Raw genomic sequence first — 16,696 nt, 5'->3', positions numbered from 1 at the left:
TTATGGAGGCCACCATTTGGAGCAGGAAATTCCCCTCTACCGCCCCTAGTGGACTGACGATGAACTACAGATTAGAAAACGTGGACCTAGTTATATTAAATGGGTTTTTAAGAAAAGTGAAGATAATTCAAAAGAGGAAGGAATCTGCATTTGCCATGTTGATTTCTAAAACAGCTATGTCTATTTTCTACATAATAATTAAGTAATTCATCTTTCTCATGTGCTTTATTGATATTTCAGGATTCTTAATTCTGTCTGATAGAATTTATGAACCGGATAATCATGTAATAAAATGGTTACAGTAGAACAGGGGTGGGATTATATAACTTTGCTTCCTTCTACTGCCTTTCAAGCACTATATTATTTTATGTCTAATTATCCTAAGTTTGATACGTCATTGTATGAATGTATACCTGATGATTGTAATGTCGTTGGTCTATTATTTTTATTTGACTGCTCGAAATAAACCATTTCAAATCAAATCTTATAAATGTGTGTATCAAAAGTAATATGAACGGTTATATATATGCATTAAGTGCGGGTGCCCTGAAGAACAGAATTCGGAATGACCAAGACTGATGACAGAGTTATGGTTAGAAAAGACGCGCCACATGTACAGTAACTGCAGTAACTGCATCGACCCCAGAGGAGAAAACATCTACATATGCTTCAGCGCTGAGTGTGAGTCTTTGGGACAATCCCTGAGTCTGAGGAATGTGTGCGGCACAAACATGAACTTTTAGCGAGGCTCGTGTAAAAGTGTTAATACAGGTGTGAGCGTTGGAACCTGAGTCACCTGGCCCTCTCCGATTGACGATTATTTTGCTGACTGTGTGAAAGTAAAGTGACAGCAGGTTCAGCAGAGGCTGCTTAGTAGTCTAGATCCTCTGTCTTTTTACGTTTTTTTAAACCTTTGACATGCTTTTTTAAGTAATATTTCATTTTACTGTAAATGTTTTTCATGTAAACAGAGGTTATCTGTTGTTGTGTATTATGTATATTCTGTACCGGTATTTTCACTAATTAATGTGGAAAAAACACCAGCAGCCACGATAGAGTGGTCGACCTCTGGTTGAAGGATCGAAGGTTCGACTCCCACTCTTGTGTCAAAGTGTCTTTGAGCAAGACAGTGGGTGGCTCCTAAGATGGTGGCGTGTTTGGAAGTGGCGCCGCTGTCAGTGTTTGAATATGTGTGTGCATGGATAAACAGGAGTGACTGCAAAGTGCTTCGGGGCTTCGAGCCAAAGCTGCTCTTCTACGCTTTAGAATTTGCTAGAATTATTTTAATTGAGAAAACCTTTACAGTAGACCAACGAGAGTAAACCCTGAAGCTGAAGCTCTGGTGATTAAGGCTTGAATAAAAGATTTTTAAAAAGTGTGATATAAGTATAAATAATTGAAAAAAGAAAAGAAAAAGAAGCTCAAAGTTTTAAAAAGAAATTCTTAAAGGAGTAAATTACATCCAAAAACACAAAATGTGCCAATTTTTGTGATTCAGATCGAGTAAATGCTCTATCTAACGTGCAACATAGTTTTGAAACACATTAGAAATATGCATAAAAAAATTGATGTTGCTTCCTACCACTTTATTACTTCAGAGAATAATTAAGATTTCACAAAACTATTGAAAAAAGGTTAATCTCATAAATAAAGACTAGTTCATTTTGGAAAATTTGTGACTAGATGCTTGTAAAGAGGTTGGTTTCAAAGACTCTAGAGTGGAAAGGACTTAAGAGAAGTAAACGAAATAAGAGTGAGAGCAGAGAAGCAAAAGAGGAGTCAGAATGAAAGAGCCCGCGAGAAAAGCCAGGCTGAAAATTGATGGTGTAATTGTTGACTGCTGGGCGGCTCTTATCTTGGTTTCTCAGTCGTTGTCAGAGTGAGCCGAGCTCCCCTCTCTGCTTTCCAATCTCAGCCTGTCTCTAAGAGTGGAACAAACCTGGCAACCTGTGAAAATTTCTCCATTTTTTTTGCAGCCCTTCTTTCCTTTAAGCCTGTGTAGTCTTTCCAGTCTCACTTTTATATCCCCGTCTGTCATATTATTGTAACCTCGTCCCACTGAGCTCCTCTTTTCACTCCCTTTCTCTCATCAGACATCATGTGGAGATCTGTGGACTGGAAAAGGGCAGCAGAAGATGGGGGCTGGGAGTGTGTGTGTGTGTGTGTGTGTGTGTGCGAGGAGGGGGTCAGAGGTGAGTCTGCAAAGGGATTGGGGTGTATGAGTGGGCAAACACACACCCCGGCTCTCTCAACGGCGCGCCGCCCCGACCAACACCTCAACAACAGGACTATTGTCGCTGCAGCTGCTGATACAGCTGGACTGAAAGGAGGCCGTGGAGCTGGATTTGAGGTGGGGCCAATTAGGTGCTAACCAGAGCTAGCACTAATAAACAAAGAGTGTGCTATGCTGGGGAGGGACCAGTCACCGGGATTTAGTGTGTGGTGCAAACCATAGGAGGGGGGAGTCCATGAGCGTAAAGGAACATAACTGATAATCAAAAACTTGTGGGAAAACTGCAAGCCGGCCTGCAGATATAAAACAGTCTGGGGGCTGGGTGTACAAACACAAGATCCCAACCAGGAGATCTTGTCCAGGGATGGGAATTACTTTCATCTTAAGGAGTGTGATGTCTTCTGATGCCTTTGTCACAATAACCTTCATGGGTGGATGCGGGGCGTCTGCCGGGCAAAAAAACAGGCAAACCCATTCTGAGGTCGTAACCCGCTCGGTGAGCCCGTGGAGCCCGTGGAGTGAAAATGTTCGTGCACATTTGTTTTTCTACAGGCAACAGGTCATAGCAAACAGTTAAACAACACGTAAGGGTGAAAAGTAAGTGAGTACAGATTTTTCTTTTTTTTCAACCCCCACCAAACCTGCGTACTGTGCAGGGAGGCCATTTTGAGGGATAAGTGTGCACTTGTCCTGGGGGGTTGATCCTGTGGGGTTTTTTGGGATGTCCGGGCCTTTAGAGGGTCATAGACAGGAGTGTGTGCACCCTAAGGGGAGTGCGGTTGTGTCTTGTAGTTCCTTTGACGGCCACCTAGAGTGATGTCATGAAAATGGAACACATCATTGTTGTTGTGTGGGGTGAACTATTCATAAGGCTAATATAAGTTACACATATTTCTGACATATGGGTGATGCTGTCATATGGTACCCTTAAGAGCCACAACGCTGCCTGTGTTTCAGTTCTACCTGGACTGCTTAATGCTGACTACCTGAAGCCGGTGTGTTCAGTCAATCAGGATCTGGAATCAGTTGAGTCAGCAAGTCCGAAACAAGCTGGTTAGGGAGGACTGGAAGACTGCATGCAAACGCTGCACACACAGGGGGTTGCAGGTGATACGGAGGAGGACACTATGAAGCCATTCTGTCTCATTTTTTTAGTTTCTAACCGCCAACCGGTTACTTGCGGAGTCCGCAGGTTTCGGGAGGGGCTGTAAAAATGAAAAACCCGTATGACAAGCCTGCATCTCACCTACTTCACCTTTACTTACCTTTACGTGTTGAGTAAATGTTCACTATGGCCTGTTTCCCGCAGCATTTCTGCCCATTTTTCATCTGTGGACACCACGGACCCATACATATGGGAGATTAAAGATTAAGGCTACATGATTAATACCATAAAGTGTCTTTTTGGGCATAAAGCTGCTTGTTTTCTGTTGAGCTTGCTTTGTGGTTTCTATATTATGACTTTGACTGATACGTTTTTTTAATCTGCAGTTCATTTGGGAGGGAGGGGCAGAGACTAACTAGGTGGCTGAACTTCCTTCTACTTTTTCCGCGGTTCTTGGTGGGAACGTCTTGGTTAGCAGTAAAATGGTCCATCACAAACACAGCAGCCTCAGATTGCTGTGTTTTTAATGGTTCCGTGCAAACATCTGCATTTTCATCCCACTCTGATTTTCTCCCAGGCCAGCAGGAAACGGCAGCTCTCACCCTCACAGGAGCTACAAAACCTGAGCGGCTCCCACACACCAGCTCAGAGGAGATCTTTAAGGGCAGCCACGTAGAGGCCCTCCTGCTGTTGATAAGCCTGCCCCGGCCCTCCAGCGCAGCCTACCCCGGGGAGAGGCCATTAGACCGGCTACAGCTCCTTCCTGTATGAGTTGCAGCTTACTTGCTTGTGAGCAACAGGGCAGCTGCTTTTTTGTTTTTTTTTGCTTTACCGTCCTCTGAAAACTTTATGTGTGTTGGGAGGAGGCGGGGGCCAGCTCAGAAGAACTTGTGCTCCATTTGAGTGCTCCCGGCACTTCCTGCCCACTAACGGCTGGTCCCACGGCGGGGAGGCCGGGCTCCATCCGACCAGAACAATGCCAAAAAAGAGGAGCTGTCGTAAAAAACCAACTACCGCGCCCGGGTTAGCTCAGGAAGAGGAAGGCTAAGCGTACTCTCTGCCACACACTGCTTCTGCATCATTACTCAGACGACCTCGGAGAGGGGGCACGCTAATGTATTCTCTGTGCAGACGCCACAAACAAAGACTCAGAGCGAGAAGCGGGAGCTGACGACGCGCGTTAAACACATTTTCCCGTGCACCTGAACACGCCGTGGCACCCGGGGGTAATTCTGCTGAACACCAGGTACTTCTGGGTTCGCGCTCGGTCCGATGAGCCGCCAAAGTCAGAGCGACGGAGAACAAAACCCGTCCTAGCGGTGATCCTAACACGGAACAGAAATGCTGACAGCTGAGCCCGAAAACATCTGCTGAGTTCCAGCAAACAACACAACAAACTGCTGACAGGGAGACATGTTAGGGGCCTCAGAAAACATACTAAATGCTTTGCTCTGTGGCCCCAAAGCAACACCACCTCTCACTCAAGTTTCTGGTATTTTTTTCTCTGTCTGTCTTCAAACTCTGAAGCTGCGGACACACCAGGCATGTGTGACGCGTTCAAGTACATGCTGAACCTGGGTTTTTGAACCCACTTTTAGCATAATAATGTTCACACTGGTCCAAAATGTGAAAGCGGTGCAAATCTGGTGAATCTTTCTCCAGGCTTTTTCTTTTTACAGCTTGATTCCGATGCGTAAAAGACTTGGTGTCATATAATTCTGTCCGGGCGCAAACCGCAATTTTTCATTTCTCCTTCATGGTTACTTTTCAATCAGCACTTCCGTAAATTTAAAAAGTCGCCAATTATACGTGACTGCTAAATCTGAGTCCTTGATTGGTCAAACTTCAACTGGTTTAACTTTCAGGGTGCGTTCAATGGCCGCACATTTTGTACATGGGGCCCCAAAACAGGCGTAAAAACTTGAGTAGCGACCGGTGAACATGGGAATTTTGGACGCAGTAGCCCAAAACACACATATGCATGTGCTTACACAGACTTTTCATCGGAAGCTGTTGCTGAAACGTGTGTGTTTCCAAACGCAGCATGACCTGTGAGCGTGGAGTCTCACAGACTCACAGACAGAAATCGCCACTAAATCTGCTGCAATCTCAATGAACGTCACAGATGATTTTTCCGATTATCCTCATGGCATCAGAAACATAAAGAGCAGCTGCACGCCCACTAACATTTCCTTACCCTCTTTTGATAATGTTTTTCAATCAAAAACGTTCCTCAATCTCAGATGCCTAAAAATCCATTTAACCTTGCAGCTGTAATTAGGCCGCCCTGCTTTGCATAAAAAGCCTCGATAGCGAGCCGCCGTTATCGAGCGGCGGGGCAGATGCATGCAGAGATAACAGGGCGACAGGCAGACAGCGAGAACGCCTTGGCCGGACGGTTGTGGTCAGGCGGGGGAACAAACAAGCAGGTCAGTGGCGCCTCCGTTTCACTGCTTGTTAATAATGCAGAGGACAGGAGCTTCGGCGAGCGGCTCCCAGAAAACGCCTGCAGTCCCCGTTGCTGTCGTTTGCTGCAGAAAAGGTCTAACCTGTGTGTCGCAGCTCTCCGTATGTTCCTTTGTTTCAGACAGTTGGGTGGATGGAGGCCAATGACTTTTCACAACAGAAGAAGGATCAAATCAAACAAGAAAAAGAGAAAGGTTTAAAACCATCGTTAGTGCGCCTCCTGGAACCCCAGCTCCATGCTGGATTTTTCCACCTGCCTTCCTTTACTGGAAACTTTCTTTCTCCCTTCGGGCCTTCCTGATTTATTGATTTTCCCCTAAGGAGGGCTGCATTATTCAAAGGCATTGAGAAAGTTTTCCTAACTGCATTGTAATCCAGCCATTGCTCATAACTGTTGGTCAAACTTCTACATAATAAACATACATTACATTTTTGTTCCTATGGAGGTGCTGAGCATCCTGAACCATTGACTGCATATGAGAACTGGACTGGGCGGCCCCTCCCACATCACGCTTCATCTGATGCGTGATCAAATGCATCTATTATGATCCATTAAAATGACTCCAAATCATGTTGTGAATTTTAAAAGTGAAAAACGAAAGTGTTTTAAAGTAAAATAATAAGCGGAACTTAAAATCCCAGAGCGTTATTCACTGGGACGCTTTTCAAAAGGACGCAAATATGGCTGACCCTGCAGACCGTGGTGTTGCTACCCAGTCTGTACAAAAATGGCAACCTGATTGGTGGCCCGGATGCGCGAGTCTTATGTCACATCCTATTGTTGCCAACATTGCAACAGAATTAGATTAGCACCCGAAAGTCATATACATTTATTGTTCCTTTGCTGTTGCACTGTTGTTGTAAGACTTGTAATGCATGAATACATAAATTAGCACCTGGTAGTATTTCCCGACAGTTTTGCCTCCTTTTTGTCTATCCAAGCCATTTGAACAACAATAACTCAGTGTTTGCACGGTTCTGTTTTCATCAACAACGGAGCGACTGAATTACTGAAACTCTCTGAAACTCTGCCTAACTGCAACACTTTATAGTTGTATATAGTTTAATATTGTTGTATAATAGACAAATAAAATCTCAGCGATGAGAGATATCATGACAGCCACGCAGCTTGGAGTCATTCTCTCTGTTTGATTGGATTTATTTTTTAGATGAAAAAGAGAACTGGTGGCATTTTACTCTGAAGAGATTCCTACTGTTTTGCAGCCAAATTAAACTCAAACAAAATAGTAGAAGAAGAAAAAATTTGCACATACGTGATATAGATCAGGTAGACCAAGCTGTACGGTCCAGCTATGCACATGCACGACGCATTCCAGATCTGTAAAATTTTCTTTTCTTTCATTCTTTTTCAATATTAAAATAAACGTTTTCATCATTGCAAACACTTTAGGAGGTTATTATTATTATAAACATTTAAAGACATACCTTGACCGGTGAGTCCTATAACATGCTTGGGTGGAAATAGACGTATTTCGCACATGCGAGGACCGATCGGGTAACCGTTTCTGATCGGGTAGCAGCATGCGTGATCCAACTGCTTTAGCTACTGTCTGGAAGCATTTTGGCTTTTTCAACATTAACCATCAATGGGCTTTGGTCAAAAGTGAGGATGTGTGTTCGTTGTGTCACAGCAAAATTAAGTATTTAGACAAAACAAAAAACATGCGGAATCAGATCCGGAGGAGGAGAGAAACCATCCGGGTGCTTCTGCATCTGCGAGTGCTTCTGACGTTCAAAGGAGCATTTTGGAAAACACGAGGAAATTCATTTTCATTCATTCAATTGAATGAAATGAATGAATGAACGAACGAGGAAACTCCCATCAAAGCCAAGTAAATAACCATTAATTATGTATTCTGTAATGGATTATTTATATTCTTAATAAAAGTTACCGGTAAACAATTTTATTGGCCTTGTATTTACTTACAGTACAAAAGCATTTTGGTGGAGAAAGGTAATAATAATAAGTAATAATAAGGGTAATAAAAAATGCATAGATTCTGAATGTATTGATAATCAAATAGAAGGGTAAGGTGCCTAAAGATTCCCACAGGTTGACAGATTTCATGCAGTTTTCTTTAATTGATAGGGGTGTGAACTTCCAAAAAGCTCACTCCTGACTGGTGAGAATGGTTGCCGTAGAAATGTTAACCCGGATCAACCAATCACTGCTTACAGATGTTGTCTGCTCCAACATGGCAACGTCCGTATCGTGAAAAAATGGCGACTGAATTGACTTAATGTGGTTGGAGCCAGAAGTCTCTGGGTGACGTCATACTCAGTCCAGTTCTCATATACAGTCCATGGTCCAACAGTTAGATCCAACCAAGGGATTTAAACCTTCTTCTATATCCTGGCATAATTTTAATTCACAATTGACTGAATACGCACTTGTCTGTTCAATTAAAGTTCAGCCGTATTAGTGCTTAAACTTTGGCAGAGGAAAACTGGCCTCATTATGCAGCCCGACTTGAGCAGAGTAGGCAGGAGAAAGGGAAGAGAGGGGGATGAGTGGGTGAGGCACAGGATGAGACAGAGCGAGGAAATTCAAAGAGAGGGATGAGATGCAGAAGAGCAAAAGCTTCACATCTTTGAGCGACTGCAATCAGAGCTGCTGCCAAAAAAAAAATAGCAGTAAATCCACATTCGATGGAAACATCCCAGCAGGCCCCACGTCCATGAAGACGGGGCTGCAGGGCGTGCAGCACTCTGCACGCTTTTATGTCAAGCGCTGCAGAAATGTTGCCATCCGTAGCATTTTGACAATTAGAAGCAGGGAATTTGCTGAGACAAGAGTCATCCTCTGGTAAACTGTGACTTATTCCGGTCAGACTGCTGAATATTTGAAGTCCAGCGGCATGCTGGGGACAAGCTTTAACATGAAATATGCAAAGTCTGTGCATGTGATGGACTGATGTCTCAAACTGTGGTGCAGATGCACAGATTTGGTAGTGGGTGAGTCCAGGTTCTAAATCTTAGTATGGCCACAGTCTAGAGTTGTGTAAAATCACTGTAAAAGTAACACTTAGGGTAAAATATTGGGATCAGTAGCGAAACACGGATAAACTACAGCAAAACGTGATGCCTTTTTCCTTTACATTGACTGTAAATTGGACCAACTGGGTGTGATGTCACCCAAAGAAATGACTTACTCCAACGAAAAGAAGACCATTTTTTTGTGAAACGGAGTCAGCCGCCAGTAACAGGGGTGCAATGATTCACCTTCCCCACGATCCGGGTTAAAATTTGATTGTTGGTTGCAGTTTTGTTTCATTTTAATTTGTATATTACAAAACAACAGCAACAAAAAATTCAGAAAAATCTGAATATTTTAGTTGGCTAATAAGATAGTAACAATGAAAAAAAGTCTCTCGATTGGCTTATACTAAGCCTGGTATAATGGAATAAAACAAGAAAAGCTAAATCCTTCCTTAATTTAGCACAGCACGTAAATAAACTGGTATGCAGTGGCGATATGATTGTCTTTTGTCGTGATTTAGTTTAACGGTGTAACGTAGGTTTCAGTTTTTGAACCAGAAGTGTGGCATCCTCTATCAGTAAGCAGTGATTGGTCCGAGTCGTACTGAGTACAGGTTTCTACGGCAACCACTCTCACCAATCAGGAGTGATCTTGCTTCAAGTCCACACCCCTACCAATTGAAAGCAGGCTCAGGAATATCTGTCAATTAAACCTTTCAAACACTCAACGTGAATCCACCTACTTATACTGAGGCCAGTTTACAACTAGAATAACTTGCACTAAAGAAAAAATATTAAAATTATTATTAACAACATGTTAACAAAAGGTATCAGAGCAAGAATGGTTATTCTGACAAATTGAATGACTGAATGACTATTTATTTCTCAATAGAACTATTTTGGCTTCTTGAAGCCAGCAGGTACTTCCTGTTTGGAATACAAGGGGGGAGGGCTCACTCAGTCCAGTTCTCCTATACAGTCAATTGTGCAAACTTGCAAAAAATAGTGATACTTAAAAGTTGATGTGTTTAGAAAAACATTGAATTTGTGTTTGCTTCCTTTCGTATCTACAGTTCTGGCTGCGCTAGTTTCTTAAAGATGCTTTATGTCTTGGTTTGGTGAACTCCGCCACAGAACACGTGTGCTGTGTTTGCTAAATAAGCACCAGCGTGATGCTAGGCTACGGCATGAATTATACATCCACGCATTTCATGAGTAAACTAGTTTGAAACAGACCGGGCTACAAAAAAATCCACATTGGGCTTTAAACACATAAAGAGAACATTTTGACACTTGAACAGCAGAAGAACTAAATCTCTGCCAAGTCGACACTAATGGGGATCAAGAGGAGCTGAGATGAAACATCTGAAGGTTGAATATCCGAGGGAAAGTGGAGAATGGAAGGAAGGCTGCTTTACGCTTCAATAATGGCTGAACAAGGCTGGAAAAAGACTTGAAAAGTTGAAATATTAAAAGGAAACTTTTGCTGAGCTTTTGGTTTTCTCAGAACAGATTGCTCATTTTCTATGTAGGAGTCTGGTCCTGCTGAGCCTCTAGTGACGAGACGAAACATCCACCTTCTACTGCACTGGTGTGTGTAAAACAGCAGCATCCAGCATGAACGATTAGCTGCAATGTGGGAAAACGTGGGTTGAACTCTGGGGTGGTTTATAACAATCATTTTAGCAAATTTTTGGGAGTCAATCTTATTCTTTAGAGCATTGTCTGCTCTGGTACCTGAGATGGAGAAATAGAAACCTTGTTTTAGTCTGGGCATCTGGTGTCCTTTTTTTATTTGTGTACTTACTTTCTTTTTTTCTTCTTTCCAAAACAGGCTGAAGAGGAGAATAAATGTCCAATTTCACAAACTAGCAGATGGCGACATGGGAGAGAGGCCATTTGGAATAACCCAAACAACAGGCGTCCGCCATAAATGATGCATCCTTTTTGAGGAAGGGTAACCACAAACACAAACACTTCACAGGACAAAGAAGGTTTGGAGACGACAGCCTTCTATTCGGGGCGATGCAACCTCTGTTTTTGTGTTTAAAGTCCAACTCCAATCATCTTTTGATGTATCATAAAAGAGGTTCTCGTGAACATTTATTTATGATTATGTCATTTTTAGCCAAAATCAAAAAAAACTGTGTTGTTTTCTAGGACAAAGTTTCTGTAGAGCGACAGGAGTCCAACAGAAATTCGCCTCTGTGTTGTGGGCAACCCCAACCCTTCTATCTAGCTGAGAGCTCTCTGTTTACACGCTCTCCTAATAGCTTAGACCCCTTTAGAGCCCCGGCGTAACATTACCGAATGCAAAAAAAAAGCCAAGATTCTTTAGTGCCAGCAACGCAAATATGTCCCCAGTAGAGGACATTTCTAAACCACTGCATACTGTGGAAAAAAACTAATTTTGGTATCTACAAAGTACATGTGTGATACCAGTGATACCAAATGCACAGGGGTGGGATTCTGGGAATTGTAGTTGTTTTGGTGGGCTGAAATTTTTTTTTTTCTGGTAGTCAGGATGATTATGGAGCCAAGACGCTTTTTCTCCTCATCAGAATCAACTGTTACTGTATGTTGAAGAGCGTGTGTTATTAGGTGTCATCGGCGACACTGCAGGTCCTAAAAGGTTAACCTGTAACCTTTTTCAAGTTGTGGGTTTAAAAGTGTGACTCCACATTTCTTGGTGACTTCTGTGTGTGTCTACGTCCCTGCACTCATATCTGCTTGGCATAAGCGTTAGCCTGTGCGGCCCGCCACTCTGCTCCCTCGCCATCTGCCTCAGCTCTCCGAACGGGTCACGTGGCCACATCTGTTCACAAACACACACAGGAGCACCAAAACAGTCCCGGGATCTGCTGACAGATACGCAGCAGAAGCTCGGGCCTGTCGGCAGAAACCAGAGAGCTTTTTAGAGAGAGGCTGAAATCTGCAAAAAAGGGAAAAAGCTGGTGCTTCAACTGTTGCTCTATAGATGTGAGACAACAAGCTAGAATGCATCATGTCTGGCTGACGGCGATCTGAACAATCGGCTCAGCCGGCGCAGATATTACATCATCAGCATAGATCTATTCAATCAACCGTCTCTGCTGAACATCCAGCTGCCCACTGAGGAGGGATGTCAACAAAGCTGGGGTGGGGGTGGGGTGGAGGGGGTAACAGAACCTCTTTCATTGACGTGATGCATGTGACACATACGTGACAGTGTATACACATGCACAGCATACGCAACACATCTGGCGCAGTCACAAAGTAGCAGCCGTGACACAATGTTGACCCCGGTTTCCCAACAGGAAGTCCTGAAAGTGCGCCAATCTGTTTGAACCGCCTGCATTTCCAGCAATTTGATGGAATATTTTTCTCTTTGTTAGAAGAGCATCTTTTTAGAGCAGGGGGTCTGCAACCTTCAACACTTAAAGAGCCATTCCGGTCGATTCCTTACTGACCACTACCAAGTAGAAGCCACAGAGGCTTCCTTCTCCCCCTGGAAAAATAAAACACTCCTTCATATTTATGTTATTGCTACTTTTTTGATAAATAAAAATGAACTATATCTTTTTTTCCATAAAGAAAACACACATATAAAGAAAAAATAGCCTTTTTTTCTAAATTTGAAATAGGTTACAACTTTTGGCATGACGTCCTTTCAAAATAAAATACATAGAGTCATCTCAGTGCAGCAAATGTTTTAGTAGGTAGTAACGTCAACAGGAATTTTTTAAAAAACTATTACTATACTATATAAACTTATTTTACCACTGTTAGTGCATCTCAGCCATAAATCTGTAAAACTAACTAACTAAAATAAATCGGAGCTAATTAAGTGACTTTTACTCTGTTTATTTAACCATATGGCACACTTAAAGTCCTTGAGACAGTCCACTTTGAGTTCTGGTAGGGCTTACTGACCTGGAGTTGTGTGGTACACACCGCTCTGCCTAAATGTTTTAGTAAAACTCTGGGAAACTATGAAGCTGAAATGCTTGATGGATTGCTGGAGCGTTATGGCCTCTGTAGTCAGGAGCCTGGTGGAGTGATGCGCACAATGACTTGAATAAAGTTTGACTGTTTTGTTTCGCTTGATGGGCCTAATAATCCGAAAAAGACTCTAATTTTCAAAATGACTTTTTGTTTTCCACTTTCTTCAACCAGACAGTCACAATGGACGGGTCAAAAAGCAACATGTGGCTCCGGAGCCTCAGGTTGTATGCCCCTGGTTCAGACCTTTTAGTTTGAAAAAAACTTGTTCTGTGGAGAGGAAACGAGTGGCTGACATTTAGGAGCACTTTAAGGTTTTAGGAAACCCTAAAGCACTGAAGTCAGGATGGAAGTAGAGGGAGAAAAGAGGGTAACTTGGAGGGACATGCGAGCATCGCTGCAGACTGTCGTCTGCCATTTAATTGTGAGGATGAGGAGCGCCTGAGGGAAGATGGGAAGAAGGCCGGCCTTCAGGATGTGGAGCCCATTGTCTGTCCGACAATGAAGAGATCAATTCGGCAGGAGTCCTGCGGCTCTCTCAATGCCGGCATTAACATCTGGAGCCACAAAGCTTGTGTGTGTGTGTATGTGTGTGTGTGTGTGTGTTTGTGTTTCACACAAATCCTGAATAAGCCAGATTTTCCACCCACTTTCCATTCCACCCTCAATGCAAATGTCAAGACGTTGCATCCACCGAGAAACCTGCACAATTAGCATACTGCAGCTTCATTTATGAGCTCCCACTAAAGTCGCCTCATCCTGCACCAGCACTGTCATCACACCAACGCCAACAGAGCCAGAGCATGCAGTCATCTTCCCATTGACAGAGCCCGGCCAGCCGCCCCGGAAAAAAACATCCCAAAACAATCCCACATCTGCACAAACAGCAAATCAGAAAGTAAATCCTCCACACTAAGCCGGATTCTTTCAACCTTCACTCAGTCACTTTGTTCTGCAACATCCCCTTCACTATCTGCCATCAGATTCATATGGAGTCTTAAAAAAAGCCCCTCCTGACTGTCCAGTGGAGGAGGCCCCCCCACACCAATTACAATAATCACTTAACTGAGGTCACTACTTACTTTATTTAGTTAGGGAAGAAGAGAAAAAGCTCTGGGTCAGGCTCCGTTGGTTTATTTAAGCCAAAAACTAAGAACTATTTGAAAAAGAAAATTGACAAAAACAAACCAAAAACCTTAAATGATGTTTGCATAGAAGATATGGGAGCCTGGTTGTTGTTCATGCAGGGAATGTGAGGTTCCCTGCAGACCCTCCAAACTTTAACCATGTTTTTCCATTTTGTTCTATGGATCCAGTGGAGCAACGCGCGCGCACGCAGACGCACGGAGCGCAGCGAGATCCAGAAGTTGATTCCCTTCCGGCCGCTCCTGACCGCAGTGCGCTGCGTTTGGATAAAGTTGCATCTCGAGGATCCAAAAAAAAGAAACGACAAAATTTGGATTCCAGTTCTCTAGAAAGCGCATCCTGCCTCCAACTTGGATTCAAGAAATACATAAAAGTAGTGGCAACAGTTGGCAACAGTTGGAAACCAGGACGCTCCGGGGTCAGGGTGTTTTTCTAGTCGTTTTCTTAAGAAGCTGACGCGCCCCCGAAGCACCACAAAGGCGCATTTAAAACAAAAACCAGTCGCGTGAACTCACCTCAACGCCGGGATGCAAGAGGATCCCAGCCGCTGCGTCCTGCGCTCTACTCCTCCGTCCTCTCCCGACACATCCAGCGGGCTCTCTGTCTCCCTCCGCACTCCGTTATCTCGGGTTTGAATTGGAGTTATAAATTATTCCACATCCTCCTCGTCAATTTCTGATGAATTTGGCGCGCAGCGCTGCTTGTTTCTCCTCTGCGACTTGAAATGTTTGGACAGGAAATACGCAAAAAGAAAAAGATGAGGCGCATCCAGCCATATGATCCTGTCATTCAGTTTTCGCACAGAAGAACTGGCTCTCCGCGCAACTCCCTCCCAAGGCTTTGTAACACGAAACCAGAGGAGGAGGAAGAGGAGGGGGAGGAGGAGGAGAAAAGGGAGGGAAAAGAGCTGAAAAAAAACAGAAGAAGGGGAGAGCGTGGATTTTAATCCTGTGTCATCATAGCTAGAGAGATGCGTCCTCAGTGCCAGAAGTTTCTGCAGTCCAGGCAGAGCCGTGCGTCAAGAATCGGCCGCGCTGCGTCTCCGTGCCGAGCTCAGCTGGACACGAGGCGTGTGTGAGAGCGCGCGCGTGTGTGTGTGTGCGTGGCGTGGCGCTGCGGCGCCTTTGCGCCCCCAGCCTGCTTCTGCGTGGTACGAGGCGCAGCACGGACCTGCATGCTTAAAAATAAATAAATAAATAAATAAATAAATAAATAAATAAAATACACAAGAAAAGAAAAAGGCACACAAACGGGTCTCCGCCCTTAAAAACACATTTATATGAAAATTAAAGTAGCAGCGAGAAGAAATCGTCTCCTTTAGGTGCTAAAATGTAAATAAATGTATTTGTTTTATTTCAAAGGATGCAAAAGGACACCAACTAAGTGAAAAGCTACAAATATTCCATTTCAAATCATTTATTCCATCCAGCTCTCCGCCACAGGAAAAATGATCTTTTGTAGTGTTGAACAGATTATGGCTGAGTTTTTCCTCTTTTTGGTTTAATTTCTCTGTATTTATGTCACCCTAAAGAGAAACTCTTTCTCAATTAGGAAGAAGCCACCATGATCATAAGAACCATCTGTCATGGGATTAAGGATACAGGAAAAAGACTAAAACACCGAAACAAAAACACTAAAACATTGGTCAAAAAGCCAAACAAGTTACTGTTTGCCAAACGGTGCACACGTCGAGAGATTGAAATTTCCCTTGTATCGTCTTTTGATCTAATTCAAAAGGTTTTTTTTATCATGAGTATTCCCTTTTCAGCCCAAAAAACAATTTTTTAAGACACAGTTTCTGCAGTAGTTCATTAGAAACTTGCCTCTGAGTTGTGGGCGGGACCGTTGGTAAGCATGTCTTCATTTCCCATGATCCCTTTGTTTACCCTCTCTCCCACTAGCTTACAGCTCCTAAAACCCCAGGCTAACATTACTGATGCAATGCAAATAGGGAGCAATACAGGAGCACAGTTTAGAGCCAGATGTCAACTCGGATGAGGAAAACAAAGATGGATATGGATCTGTTTGTCTAAAAGAGGATGCATCAGAATGGAGCACAGCGGGGAGTTTGTGGCCCGCCCACTGCTACTGATTTCAAACAGAATTTTTTTCAGCTGCTCCTGATTCACAATGATTTAAATATAGAAATCCTCAGAAATTTTCATCGTAATTAAACACAAAAATACTACATGAACATGTTAAAAACACTGATTTTCATTTATGACCTACTTCATATGTATCTCTAAGATATTTACAAAAAAGAATGAAATATCTTCACAAAAAAAAAAAAAAAAACTAAAGTTAAAACACTGATTGAGATTTGTAATAAAACTTGCAGGACTTTTGGGAGAAAATGTCAGCATGCAGACCCTTCAAGCCCTCTTTAGGAAAAGCAAACTATAATTCATTCTGCAATATTTATCATTTGAAAAGAAAGAAAAAAAATAAAATAAAACAACTTTCTTTGCTGTTTGAGTAAATGTTTTCAGTGAGTCAAAATAATGAAAATGAATTGTGGTAAAACAATGATTTACTTCAAATTTCTTTGGCAATTTTGATTTTGTTACTCCGTGCCGTAAACGCAAACTCCCAAAACTGTTTCCTCTCAGACTTATTCCTCTTTCTGGATGTTTTCATGACAATTTTGTATTTAGGAATTCATATTTCATGTTTCTTGTACACGGCCGAATGAACTCAAACTCTCATATCAATGAGACATCGACCACAGGAAGAAGTGCGTTTTTGCAGGAAGTGACTCCCAGCAG

General features: G+C 43.0%; 1 protein-coding gene across 2 annotated transcripts in view; it reads right to left on the bottom strand.

Moving 5' to 3' along the window:
• The window catches only part of sema4c (semaphorin 4C), a 114,709-nt gene extending 99,679 nt beyond the window's left edge, over positions 1-15,030 (bottom strand). For both annotated transcript variants that reach the window (XM_011479538.3, XM_020706185.2), the window contains exon 1: positions 14,447-15,030. The gene's annotated coding sequence lies outside the window, so the exon portion shown is untranslated. The remainder of the gene's footprint in view (positions 1-14,446) is intronic.
• Positions 15,031-16,696: the final 1,666 nt, after the last annotated feature.

This window comes from Oryzias latipes, chromosome 9 (assembly GCF_002234675.1).
Source record: "Oryzias latipes chromosome 9, ASM223467v1".
Lineage (NCBI taxonomy): Eukaryota > Metazoa > Chordata > Actinopteri > Beloniformes > Adrianichthyidae > Oryzias > Oryzias latipes.
Note: the sequence above shows the minus strand (reverse complement) of the source record. Positions and strands in the feature narration are given on the sequence as shown.